General features: G+C 41.2%; 1 pseudogene; it reads left to right on the top strand.

Annotated features, from left to right (window-relative positions):
* Positions 1–3,108: 3,108 nt before the first annotated feature.
* Positions 3,109–3,209, top strand: LOC143685285 (U6 spliceosomal RNA; annotated as a pseudogene).
* Positions 3,210–5,654: the final 2,445 nt, after the last annotated feature.

Below are 5,654 nucleotides of genomic sequence, written 5' to 3' on the forward strand. Positions count from 1 at the left end.
TTCCTTAAGAAAGGAGGAAACGGCAAAACAACAAATGCTGGACTTTCATTTTTAATTAGTGCAAAAGAAGGTAAACAGAACAAAAAATCCGGTCACAGCACCTCTGGTGCCACTATAAAAAATTGTTTGTCCTACTATTTCCTTCCTTCCCCATCTTCCCCTTAACTCAAAAGCCCTCATATCTTATTGTATGACTAAACCAAGCAGACCTGATGCTTTCTTTAAGACAAAGTGCTCTATGTACCATTGTGTGTGGGTTTTTTATTTATTAGGGATTTAAGATGTTTAAAATTTTTATTAGGTTTTAGAAGAGTATTCTTCCTTACTAGCCCATGCAGATTTTGGGTGCTCTACCCATTCTATTTTTCCCTTAAGCCCTGTCATTTTTACTGCATGAAATTCTATAAGACCTTGATTTTTAGAACACATATATTTCATCATAGGAGAGACAGTTGTATTACCTCATCGAATCCTCATTTTATCTCCATTTTTCAAAAGAGAATACTTGGTGTGGTTTTCATTCGACATCAAAATCTAACATCTTGAGCATCCTCTCCCAACCTGTGCTCCCTGTGTTTCCTCTAATGTAGTGTTAGCCCACCATTCAAAAGCCTTTTCCTAGGATGTCATGCTGGGAGAAATCACCAATATGGGAACAGCTCCCTAGCACCACTTGAAAGGAGGGAACCTGCTCAGCATCCAAATGAAAACTGGTTTCTGGTATTTGGGTCAAAAGTTCACCCAAAAGAAAAGTTCTCAAGAGAAGTTCTTAAAGCCAAAAGAAAGAAACAGAGGGAATTCCAAGAAAGAGATTCAGCGGGGACAGGGGTGGGGGGGCACTTTCAATTAGTAATCTGTAATAATATAGGCAATTTTCCCAAAGCAACTGATGATAACTGGCAACTATTGAGTTACTTTCTCCAAGGTCAGCAGCAGAGTAGGAATTAGAAAGACCAGCCTGGGACTCCTCCCTACTCCTTTTAAATATTGTGTTTCTGCTGCTAGGGACATTCATATTTCTCCATCAGGCTGTTCCTCTTGCTATATTTCACACCCCCTCTGGCTTTACATCAGAAGAATAAGATCACTATTTGTTTGTAATGGAATAGGGGTGCGATGGTGAATAATACAGATGTATATTTTACTTGGAACAAATGCAGTTCACCTTTCTTCTCTAAGTAAACGCAGATCTTGAGAGAGGCTGCAGTGTATAAGCCTTCAAAAGGAGGCCCTCCTTGGGCAATCAAAACATACTTTATCAAACCACAAGATCCTCTTGTTTCAAGTAAGAAGCACCTACAAAGATAAGACAGTTTCTGTAAGACACTTCTTGGATTTTTTATTTGTTTTGGATGGTTGTTATTTCCTTTGGGGGGAACTTCAAATGTTAACAGTAAAACCAAATTATACATTCAAATACTTGGTAGTATTGGGGGTGGGGGGTTAAGTGAATGGATTCAAATAAATACCTGTGTGATAGCATGGAATGGTACATTTTCTCAGGCCCTGTGCTTTGGGTTTGTAAGAGGGATTTAGCGTAAATGTTTTTACCTTCAAGTAGAATGGTAAGGCCAGAATGAAGAGAATCAATTCTATTCAGCTTTGAAATAGAGAAAGGACAGGATCAATCTGGTAACAACAGATTATCTCCCATTTGGAAATAGGCAGGAACTAAAGATACAGAACATAAAACTTTCTATTAGACCCCTATTTTATTTCGGTTGAAGCCACATGGATCTGTCTAATCTTGACCACAGAATCAGAAAGTTGAAAGAATTCTAGGGCTCATCAAATCCACACCCAAGCCCATGGGAAGACCTCCCACTAAACCATCCCAGACACTTGGGGACTTACTCTTTTTCAAAAGACCTCCACGAAGTACTACGAAAAGTGTTCAAAAACTAGCTCTCCTGCCAGCAGCCTATTTGGCTTGTAGAATTTGCATGGGCCCCACCTCCATTAATCAATCCCACTCTAGGTTTCTCATCTCCATGTGTTACATCTTCCAACATCTGCCTGCAGCTTGTGTGTGCAGCCTCCAAGCCAGCAGAGACCTGTCCTACTCTCTGATGGGGCCAAGGTACAGGTGTGGATCTAAAGAGACCCAGTCCTCCCATCATCCCCCACGGAACCACTGGCAGCCCATCCATTCTGAGAGGTTAGGTTGAGCGGATGCAAATCCATAAAAACTTGGAAGCTGTAGAGTATTTTGTTCTTTGCAAAGAAAAAAAAAATTCATAGATCTTCTATCAGGGAAGCTGCATGTGACACTTGGTATGAAATATTTGCCTATTTTTTTGAAATGGTGACCTGATAACCAATCAAACTCCCAATCAGACCTCAAAGTTTGAAAATCTAACTTCTAATGAAATTCCTATTCTACGGTCTTGAAATAGCTGAGGGAATAAAAGGTTTCTCTTCATTAAAATGAAAGTATTGCAGGTGCTAGAAATGGCTTCGGGACTAAAGAGACAGGTACTAAGAATGTTTCCCGGGAAATGACTGTGGTTATAAACTTGAATCAGGAATGAGGGACACTCAGTAAGGGCAGGAGGGAAATGTCCGTTTTCCTGCCACTCATATTATTCCGTAGCAAAGTGGCCCCTCCGCTGGCAGCTTTAACTAGTCCCCCATCTTAGCCACCAGATGGCCTGAAAAACAGACAGTGGGTTGTCAGTCATACTGATAACACCTCCAGCCCTCAGCAGACACCATCCTGGAGATGGAAGAAGAGCCATCACCCACTGTGAGAGGCTGGGTCCTGATTTGATGTCAGCCTCCATTTCAGCAACAGAAGCAGAGAGGCTTTGAGATGCATAAAGAGAGAGGGCCTAGGATAATACTGAGAGAAACCCAAGACGCAGCTGGAGATGGAGAGGCCTTCCGGATCAAACTCTCCTCAGGTGGGGGCAGATTTCCAAAACTCCAGGTCCCTCAAATCCAGGATTATATCCCAGGGAGTTAGAGAAACCAGCTACATCCCTGCAAATAAGGCCACTCGTTAGCCTTTAACTTCTTCCTGTTGTATTCTCTCCTTTTCTGACTGCCTTGCTCAAGCTAAAATCAGATTTTAACTGTGAGAGTGATAGTTTAAAAAAGTCCCGCCCTGTGCTTGCAGCACATATACTAAAATTGGAACGATACAGAGAAGATTAGCATAGCCCCTGCGCAAGGATGACACACAAATTCGGGAAGCGTTCCATATTAAAAAAAAAAAAAAGCCCACCCCTTGCCATTCATTTATTATAATCCACTTTCAACCCCTTCCTTGTTTGTGCATCCACTGAGAACACATCCGAGCTCCACGACAACAAATAGCTCAATGGCCATACACGGACGTGTGAATTTGGATCACGTTAAAACAGTTCCCAAAGTTCAGGTCAGCCTTTCTTTCACAAGGTGTTTTTCCCAGACTAAATGAAGTGATTTTACATGGCAAGCAGATTGCTTAAACAAACTAGCTTCATGTGACTTTTAAAGACAGCGTATAAATCACACCATCATAAACCTCTCTCTTTTCAGGTTTGTAACCAGAGTGTCATAAATATCAGCCTTGATCATCTTCGGTTCATAATCCAGATGTCTCTGTCCTTAGGTGAGAACCAAACGGGTCTTACGAAGTGTCACAGCGCCCTCTGCTGGTTCACTTTGCAGGCGGCGATTTTACATGGCAGAAATCTGGGTACGAAGCCCTTTGAAGCTGAAATCCCTTGCAGTTAAGAAGGGAAATGAAGATTTGAACGTGAAGTTCTTCATTTCCTCAGCAAGGCACACTGCAGCAAAGAGAGTCTCATGTTTCTTCCACTATTATTTCTAGCATTTAATATAGTCAACCACATAAGAACTGATGACATCTCAATGGCGTTGTTCCCTATTACTAATGGTGTGAGACAAAACTATGGGGGGGTGGGGGTGGGGACCAATTATTTCCAGTATGTTTAATATTCCCACTCCCAGAAAACAGACTAACACCACTGGCATCTTTGAGATGTTCCCTCAAAAACAAGGACAAATCCACTTCAGAGAACAGGTCTTGGATTCCATGCCCTTTGGCTTCTGCTATGGAGACCGACTAAGAACTTGAATCTGTGTTAATAAATCCCATGCCCATCCAGACGTATTACAGATTTTCAATCCTGGACTGAGAGCAGCTGTTAAGCTCAACCACTTCAATCTTTTACTACTAAAGCGATTCCTGCGGATTCAGAAAAACAAGAAACCCTTTGGGTGGCTGGGAAGTATAGCATGGTATCAAGGCTTTCATTCATAAAGTCAACAAAAATTTCATCATGTCTATCTTAGTTTTGCCAAGCTGCTATTACAGATACCGGGTTGGGCTTCAAGAACAAGAATTTATTGGCTCATGGTTTTGAGCCAATATTGGACCTTCTAAGGGGTCCAAAATCAAGGTGTCATCAAGGCTTTGCTTTCTCCCTTAAAACTAGCATTCTGGTTTTGGCAATCTTCAGGGTTCCTTTGCCTGTATTTCTGTCTCATGGCACGTGAGGGTGAGCCTTTCTTGCTCCTGGACCTCCAGGTCCTCTTTATAAGGCCTCCAGTCATTTGGGTAAAGACCCGCCCTCATTCAGTTGGGCCACACTTGAACTAAAAATAACATCTTCTAGAAGGCTGCTTACAAGGAGTTTGCACCCACAGGAACACAGGTTAAGATGAAGAACATGTGTTTCCTGGGTACATAATTTGGTCTATCTCAGTAGTCAACAAATATTTAGCAAACGCTTGCACTCTCCTGACACTGTGTAGGCAACAGAGATATATCAGTGAACAAAAAAATAACACCTGGCCTCAGTGGAGCTTGTTGTCTAAGGGAGAAAACAAACAATATAAAATAATCTTAAATTGAATGGACTATAAATTATGGCAAATAACATAAAGGAAAGATGCACAGTGCCATGGGGGCATAGATAGTCTAGGGGAGCAGATAAAGTTTCCTTGAGGAACTAAATTGGGATCAGAAGGATGAATTGGAGCTATGCAGTGAGGGGAACGGGACATAGGAGGAGGAAAAGAGCATTCCAGGCAGAGCAGAGTGTATGAAAGGCACGTAAGGCCAGGCAGAGATCAAGTCATGGATGTCAACGTACCATGGATAGCCATAATGTCTTTATGACATTATTTCTATGAAACTGAATGCAAATAAATATATATAAATCAAATAAACCTTCCCAGCAACTGACAGTTTCTCTGTAGCAAACAAGGTTGTCAGCTTCAAGCCAGTCCAAGCCAGACATTCTTCCGATTTTAAATTGGAAAAACCTGCTGGGCATTGTAGATCCATTGAGCTCTTTGCTTTTTATTTTCATATTTTTAGCATAGTGCACCATTTCTTTAATGCCAGAGTTTCACCCTCTATGGACAACATGACTTACTTAGATCTCCCAGCCTGCCAACACCAGGAATTCTTCTTTACTTAATAATAGCTCTACACTAAAAATCCCTGCTTTTCCTGGACCATAGCCCAGAAAAGTGATCTGTGACATTATTTTATTGATTTATTTTTATTATTTTAACAAATACTCATTCAGAATTTACCACATGCCAGGCAAGTTCTAAGTGCTTTACAAATAATAACTCACTTAATCCTCATGATAATCTTAATATTTTGCCCATTTTACAAATGAAGAAACTGAGGC

The sequence above is a fragment of the Tamandua tetradactyla genome, chromosome 5 (assembly GCF_023851605.1).
Source record: "Tamandua tetradactyla isolate mTamTet1 chromosome 5, mTamTet1.pri, whole genome shotgun sequence".
Lineage (NCBI taxonomy): Eukaryota > Metazoa > Chordata > Mammalia > Pilosa > Myrmecophagidae > Tamandua > Tamandua tetradactyla.